This window comes from Cibotium barometz, chromosome 33 (assembly GCF_041138505.1).
Source record: "Cibotium barometz isolate CiBa-2024 chromosome 33, ASM4113850v1, whole genome shotgun sequence".
Taxonomy (NCBI): domain Eukaryota; kingdom Viridiplantae; phylum Streptophyta; class Polypodiopsida; order Cyatheales; family Cibotiaceae; genus Cibotium; species Cibotium barometz.
In genome coordinates, this window is record NC_141078.1 from 17,356,763 (window position 1) to 17,365,479 (window position 8,717).

Genomic DNA, 8,717 nt, shown 5'->3' on the forward strand with positions numbered 1-8,717 from the left:
GGCCCTTTAAGCTGCCATATTATGATTTTAATGACTTTTTGTAATGACTTTTTGTTAAAATGTTAAGTTTCTTTGACTTTAGATACCTTCTTATTCTTCAAATGGCTAGAAGTTTGAATTTCAAAGTTTCCCGGCCAAAATTGAATTTAAAATTGAGTGGGCAAAAGCATATCATGTGACATATCTATGGAAAGAGCTCAGAGTAGATTTTGGATCTCTAATCTCCGACAAATTTTGAGCTCATATGTAGAAGTTATGGATGTCCGAAATTTCAAAAACTTCCCCCCCACTTTTTGGGAATGAAAAGTACAAAAAGGCATCTTCTAGAGAATCTTTGACCACCTTTAATCACCCAACATTTTTGTATACATGGCATCACATGATTGGCCCTTTTCCTTAATAACCTTTTAATCACATGGCATCTTAAAGGGCCCCTATAGACCTCAACCTTCCCCTAATGAATGGTGGATACACTCAATCTAGACTAGGACTCCGGTTTGCATCAACCTGTGTTGTTGTTTCCTACAACTCATACGAATGTAGAACATACCTAATCTTGAACTCCTTGAGAGTGTAATTAATCCCAATGAACTTTTCACCACCAACGTTGGAGGATAAGAATATGCGGAGGTGTTTTTTGCAAGTTCTGGAATGTCTATCCAAATCTAACCTTAAATAGTAACTCTCAAAGCAAGCTTTGCCTAGAGCCTAAGCTATAATACCATTCAAGAAAACACAACATGAAACTTATAGAATATCCACAATATACTAAACTAATACCATGTATTAAAACACACTAGTGAAAGAAAATTTTCATAATACAAAGCACTAAATTGAAGAAAGAAGTGACGAGTTTACACATGATTAAGACACTCGCACGACACATACACACATGAAGACATTACTAAACACACCTCATCATGCATACCCACGTATTAAAATTTAACATTAATTAAAAATATATGTTTATATGTGTTTATTTATTTTATAAATGCACATGTATATATAGGTATACCTCTTTAAATATAATATTATAGATAATATATATTTACATGTGTGTGTGTGTGAGAGAGAGAGAGCGAGAGAGAGAGAGAGAAAAAGAAAGTATTGACATTTGAGAGTGTGTGCATGTGTATGTGAGAGAAAGAGGGTGTGCATGTGCATGTGTGTGTGTGTGTGTGTATGTGTGTGTGTGTGTGTGTGTGTGTGTGTGTGTGTGAGAGAGAGAGAGAGAGAGAGAGAGAGATTACATGTAAGATGCATTTATTTGAGAGTGAGCACACCTCACCACTCATCCCTACAATTAAAATTATATATATGTGTGTAAATCTATTTAAGCATGTGTGTGTGTGTGTGTTGTGTGTGTGTGTGTGTATGAGAGAGAGAGAGAGAGAGTTTATATGTGTGAGAGAGAGTGTGTGTGAAGAGAGAGGGAGTGTGTGTGCATGAGAGAGAGAGAAAGAGAGAGAGGTAGAGAATTTCTATGTAGGAGATAGTTTGTGTGGGAGGAGAGAGTGTGCATTTGCATTAATGTATGTGGGGTATGTACATGTGTGTGTGTGTGAGAGAGAGAGAGAGAGAGAGGTAGAGAATTTCTACGTAGGAGATAGTTTGTGTGGGAGGAGAGAGTGTGCGTTTGCATTAGTGTATATGCGATGTGTACGTGTGTGTGTGTGTGTGTGTGAGAGAGAGAGAGAGAGAGAGAGAGAGAGAGAGTATATGCATGCATGTGCGTACATTTACATCTATGTGTAGAATGTTCTTGAGAGAGAGTGAGATGGGTCAGACCTGGAGAGAGAGAGAGAGAGAGAGAGAGAGAGAGAGATGTTATGAGGGGGAGAGGGTGAAAAGAGAGCGAGAGGTAGAGAGTAAAAAGAAGCTTTTAATAAAATATAAACAGAAATATAAATTCAATAAAAAACATATATTTATATGTGTGTATACATGTGTGTGCTTTTATTTACATTTATACATACATACATACATATGTATGTATATGTATATACCTATATGTGTGTGTGTGCATTTCGATGTGTGTATGATATATCTATCTATATATTTAAAAGCGACCACAGCTTATCACCCATCTCCACACATTAAAATTTAATCCAAATTAATTAAATTATGTCGATGTTTGTATTTATTTTTTTAAATACATGTATATATGTATAAGTATATGTGTCTATGTATAGGTATATGTATCTAAAACATAATATTATATATACTACATATTTACATATATGTATGTGTGTGTGAGAGAGAGAGAGAGTGTGTGTGTGTGTATGTGTGCATATGCGCGTGTGTGTGTGTGAGAGAGAGAGAGTGTGTGTATGTGTGCATACGCACACATACACATATTTACATGTGTGTATGTGTGTGTGTGAGAGAGAGAGAGTGTGTGTGTGTGTGTATGTGTGCATATCCACGTGTGTGTGTGTGTGTGTGAGAGCGAGAGGTGTGTATGTGTGCATACGCACGTGTGTGTGTGTGTGTGTGTGAGAGAGAGAGAGAGAGAGAGAGAGAGAGAGCTCTTCTATGTGTGGGAGAGTGTAAGAAGAGAGAGGGAGTGTGTGCATGTGTGTGTTTGTGTGTGTGTGTGTGTGAGAGAGAGAGAGAGAGAGAGAGAGAGTGTAAGATCCCTCTGCCCCCTCCGCGCACCGGAACTCCCGGTTGTTGATAGCGGAAGCAGCCCCCTCATGCACGGGGTAGGGTTTCTCACTCGGGGCCTTGCCCATGTGTGTAAGAAGAGAGAGGGAGTGTGTGCATGTGTGTGTTTGTGTGTGTGTGTGAGAGAGAGAGAGAGAGAGAGAGAGAGAGAGAGAGAGTGTGTAAGATCCCTCTACCCCCTCCGCGCACCGGAACTCCCGATTGTTCATAGCGGAAGCAGCCCCCTCATGCACGGGGTAGGGTTTCTCACTCGGGGCCTCGCCCATGAATGTCCGGGCACGAGACTAGGCTGGTGGTCACTCCGAAAACCGAAACCGGGAAAATTTCCCTTGCCCAAAAAGCGGGGATGATTCCACCTTTTTGAATTTTCTTAACGAATTTTTCTAACAAGATCAAATCTGAACTATCCTTGAATCACCTGAATAAACCAGATAGAAAGAAACTATGATTGATATAATTTGATCATCTGAGCGATTTCAACGCTTTTTTCCTAATCAAGATCAGGCGCACAGCCATTGATCCACTCAATTGAGAAATTTATCAGGGAGTCAACTAACTACTCGAATCTTAGCGTAATCCTAAGATTTTTCAGTTTGATTATTAAAACTCTATTGATTCCAGCCTACCCCATCCAGCCCATGGGTTAGCCACCACCCTACCACTAGAATCGGTATAACCAAACAAGTACTCACCCACCCAAACAAGTACTCACCCACCCATAATTGAATGCCTTTCTTAACTTTAGCTTTAGAAAACAGATACGCACACACTCCTCTTTAAAACTTTAATATAAAAATAATCCATTGACAAAACAGATATGGTCACAGATTTCATAACTCAAAATTTCCATTCAATCCCTTGTTTCACAAAAACAGTACCACTCTGGACTCTCCATTAGGACCAGCTGGTCATCAACGAGATCCAGTAAAACAGATTACAATAATCATTTCGTCAACATACATATATATATCTTCCTCGACATAAGAATGGGCGTCCTAAGCACCGCGAGCCCGTGCATCGCCTGGTCAGAATCCTCGAGGATCCTCCTTAGGTGTCATGGTACTTCACTCATCACGGACCCATTTCGTTGGCCCTCACCCATCGTACTGGAAGCATACCATTTTTTCCCATACCTAGGCTGGTCAAGACCTGGGCAGGTTTTTGTCGCGTGAGCTGTCCCTTGAACACTCCCCGCCAGCTGTTGCAACCGAGCTTCCCTTAGATAAACATATATGCCAAATGCTCCCTCCAGCATTCTGGCGTAAGACAGTCCTTTAAGAAAACAGGGTTTCTATGCAAGTTTTTAGTTTTAATTTTGTTTGAATACATGAATAAATCTTAAATCCGTATCCCAATACTTCTTGATCCAGGTCTGAATTCCAAACAGAATTCCTCGAATTCTCTTAACTTGATCCTCAGATCAAAATCAAAAGTCTTAACTTAGTTTCAGATTCGGTGGGGGATTTGAGAGCATTTTTCCTGAACTGGGCACATTGTCATTCATTGAAACTGACAAAGGAATTAGGTCTTGGTCAATAGTCAGAGTTTGGGTCTCGAAAGGTTCTTCCTAAACTATCTTTCTCGAAAGGTAATATTTCAATTTCTCTTTTTCTAAATTTTGTTCGTCGAATATTTGCTTACAGATTTCTAAAACATGAATTTCCTATGAGGAATAAAATAATCATTTATCTCGATCTCCGTCTTCGATAGTTTAATTGAATTTTCTCATTACCATCTTAGTGAATATGAAACGGTATCATTTCTTCTCACAAATTATCTACTTATTCATTTTTTCAATTTTTACGAAAATTAAACAGAGATTAAGAGAACCCTTATTTAAATATAGAAATTCTAAATGCATCTATTTACGCATAAAATCTAATTCTGATGAAAGTCACACTTTTATCATCATAAAAATCATTTATGATGAAAATCACTCTTTTAATATGAAAGAATTTCTTTTATGCATAAAAATCATTCATGATGAAAATCACACTTTTAATATAAAAAAATATCTTTTATGCATATGTTTATGCATAAAAAAATTTTATGATGAAAATAACACTTTTATAATCAAAAGAAAAAATTTTCAATATGCTTCCTTCTATACATAGAATTTAATTCTAAAGAAAGTAACATTTTTTTAATAAAATATTTTTAGTATGCATTTTTCTATACCTAGGATGAAAAATAACACTTTAAGAATACATGTACGATGGGAATTTCTCTTTTTGAATTAAAAAAAAGTAAAACTTATTTTTCACAATTTTAGAAAATTTTGCCATAACCTCCTTTGAATGGCTGACCATTTTTCAATTTTTAACTCTCTTAAATTAATTAGAAGTTCACCAAGAGTATTTAAATCATTCTAATGTAAACATTTTCTATTTATCAAGGAGAAACATTACGAAAAACTTGATTTTATCCATTAATCATTCATCTAGGATAAAGAATGCTTGGATTTACTAAAGAAGAGAGGGGAATGGCTTTTTTCAATGAGGCATAACATCATATTCAATTTAGAGAAGACAAAAATCATAAAAAACCATAAAATGAATAGAAAAAAGAGAGAATTTCCAACTTATGAAGGAATTTGAGAGCTTTCCTTTGGCTTGATGGTTTGAGGGTTCAACTCTTGTTCGAAACAAGAGTGGCCACTAATCTTTAGAAGAAGGAAGGTCAAAAACTAATGAATTATGAGTAAATTCATAGTTTTTGGCTCTTGGGAGAAGTAGGGTAACAGTGCAAAAACACTATTGAGCTGCAACAAAGGGGAAGGCTTCTATTTATAGGAAAAAGTGAGCTTATAACCAAGCCAACAGATTCTAGAATTTCCTAGATCAGTTTGGTCAATTTTTGATCATTTTTGGGTCAGTTTAGTCCACTTTTTGGATTTAGTTGAAACAGGAGAGAGGAGAGATAAAAATATCTCATTATTTGGGAGTTTAAAACTCTCCCACACATGTGAAATAGGCACCTCCTTCATGAGGGAAATTCCCCCATACTGAGGTGTCAAAAATGCATCATTTCATCTAAATATCTCTCTTTTTTAACTATTAACCTTGTCCTTAGTCAACTCTTCATGTTATGTGAGTATTTACTCATTTTTGGGAGATTTTCCTTTTATTCTTCTATTTATCTCCTCCCTACATTTGGATGAATCTTATTGGTCCATAGGAACCTTAATTTAAAATTTTAAAAAAATCTTGACCCCTAGGATAATGCCTCTTGAACAAATTATACTTAATTTCTAATGCACCTTTTGAAAATCTTTTTGAACTTCTATTTTGGGGAAACTTATTTTAATAAGAAGAGATATTTTTTCATCTAAAAATATTTAAAAACTAAATTACCACTCTCTAGAAGATTTTCTCTCTCTAGGCCAATACTGGTAGAAACAAGATCTTTTACATTTTTGAAGAGGGATTTGATTATAAGGGAAGATGCTGGACATCTTGAGAGGCTGGGGAGGAGTCTTATAGAGAGAGAGAGAGAGGGTGTGTATATGTGTGTGCATGTGTGAGAGAGAGAGAGTTTCAACATTTGAGAGTGTGTGTACATGATAGAGAGAGGGAGAGGGTCATGTTCATGTGCATGTGTGTGTGTGTGTGTGTGTGAAAGAGAGAGAGAGAGAGAGAGAGAGAGAGATGGTTGTAGAGAGGGAATAGTTCTTTTCTGGAACCTTGGTTCGTCGGCAGCAATGCGTGGGTGCAATACTAGTGCTTCATAAGTTTGATGTGATGATGATGAAGCTTCAAGATATTTGCTCTTACTATGCCACCCTTCCAATCTCTAACCTGAGGGCCTTCTTCTATGACCCTGGCTTCTCAGCTTTTTGCTCACCCTGACTGCAAGCGGAAGATGAAGATGAGCTTGGCTCCTTGCATCGCTATCTCTCTCTCTCTCTCTCTCTCTCTCTCTCTCTCTCTCTCTCACTTTTTGTAAAGCTTGCTAAAATCTTTAATTAGCCCCTCCTTTTATAATGAGATCTATATTAAAATAGAGTCTTATAGAGGGCTCACATGGGCGCTCTTCATCACAACTATCAAAGTGGGTACATTTCAAGATTTTTAGATGATAGCAGGTGGCTCGAGGGGTTCACCTAAAAATATGTAAGTGTAGCACGTGTTTAGGAAGAGTATATTAATTCCAAAGAGTTACAGAATTACATTTACAAGAGGGGTTTTTAAAACCAAATTTGGAAAAAAAAACCATGAGTTTATGAAGAAAAAGGGGTCATTTTATTCTTAAAAGTATGTAAGTTTAAGGGGTTTTTTAAATACCCCTTGAACGCACGTGATACATAAAATTTCTTAGAGGTGAACTCCTTGAGGAAAGTGGTGGAAATCCATTTGTTGCATGTTATTTCACATGTATTTTATTTACCTATGTGTACTTGGGCTCGATGTAAACAATGACATGTTCATACACCAATCACATCTAAAGAAGTAAGACCTTGCCATGATTTTGAGTGTAATATGGTCAATGCTAGTGTAAGCACGCGGTGCCGAGGGATAATTTCTGTGTATCTCTCCTTGAAACTGGCATGATCACATGCCTTTGGATGTTTTTTTTGTAATCCTATTTATGAATAGTCTCATAAAAATTCTTCATTTTGTGAAATCCTTGTCTTGACCATCTTTTTGAAGGAGGATTTTTTTTTTCAAGGAGGAAAATAGAAGTTTTTTATGATGTTAATGAAGATTATGATTGACGATTGCGTTTCTTTCAAACAACTTTGTGAACTATTTGGTGATAGTTAATAAAATGGAATTTAAACTTACTTTGTCAAATAATGAGTGAACACACTGGCTACAAAAAAAAGAACTTTTAATAAAATAAAAAATAAAGGGAATTCCCTTATTCTTTTTTGAATAACGAGTGAACAATGTGGTGGTAATGAGCTTTGACCATGCTATTATTGAAAAGGGAAATCACTTTTTCTTTTGCAAATAATGAGAGACACCTTTTACACACCCAAGAAAAGAGTGGTGTTCATTTTTGCATGCACCTAAAAAATGAGAGTTAATCCTTGCATGGTTAAACCATTTAAAGTAATGGTGTTCCTCTCTACATGCATCTAGTCAATGAGAGGCAATTCTTGCATGGCCAAAGAGAAAAAAGGAGTGGCGTTCCTCTAATAAGTACTTTTTGCATCTAACAAAAAGGACAATGGGGCTAGTTAGAAGAAGGCAGGAGAGAGATTGGTGGGATTGATCCTTTTTCCCTTTGCCTCTCCCTCTCCTGCTCTCTCTATGTACATACATATAGAGAGGGAGAGAGGGAAGGCATAGAAAGAGAGGGAGAGGGAATGAAAGAGATAGAGAGGGAGAGGGATAGAAAAAGGTGGAGATAGCATGAGGGTGTGTGCTGATGAAGGACCAAGAGAAGTAGAGAGAGAGAGATAGAGGGTGTGTATAGAGGGAGAGGGAGTGTGCTGATGAAGGACCAAGAGAAGTAGAGATAGAGAGAGAGGCTGTGTATAGAGGGAGAGGGAGAGAGGCTATGTAGAGGGACAGTGAGAGAGGGAGAAAGAGAGAGAGGGAGAGAGGGAGGGAGGGCATGGAGAAAGAGAGGAAGAGGGCTAGACAAGGAGAGAGAGCATACCATGGCAATGAGAGAGAGAGAGAGAGAGAGAGAGGGACATGGATAGGTAGAGGTGGAGAGAGAGAGAGAGAGAGGGACATGGATAGGTAGAGGTGGAGAGAGTATGAGGGTGCATTTTGAAGGAGGAAGAGAAAGAGAGGGACATAGATAGAGTGTGTATAGGGAGAAAGAGAGAGAGGGAGAGAAGGAGACATAGGTGGAGAGAGCATGACGGTGCATGTCGAAGGAGGATGTCAAAGATAGGGGGAGAGATAGTGTGTAGAGAGAGAGAGAGAGAGAGAGAGAGAGAGAGAGAGAGAGAGAGAGAGAGAGAGAGAGAGAGAGAGAGAGAGGAAAATGGGTAGATAGGGGGGGAGAGCATATGGTGGCAAATGAGGGAGAGAGGGATAGGGATAGAAAGAGGTGGAGAGAGCATGAGGGTGCATGTTGAAGGAGGAAGAGAA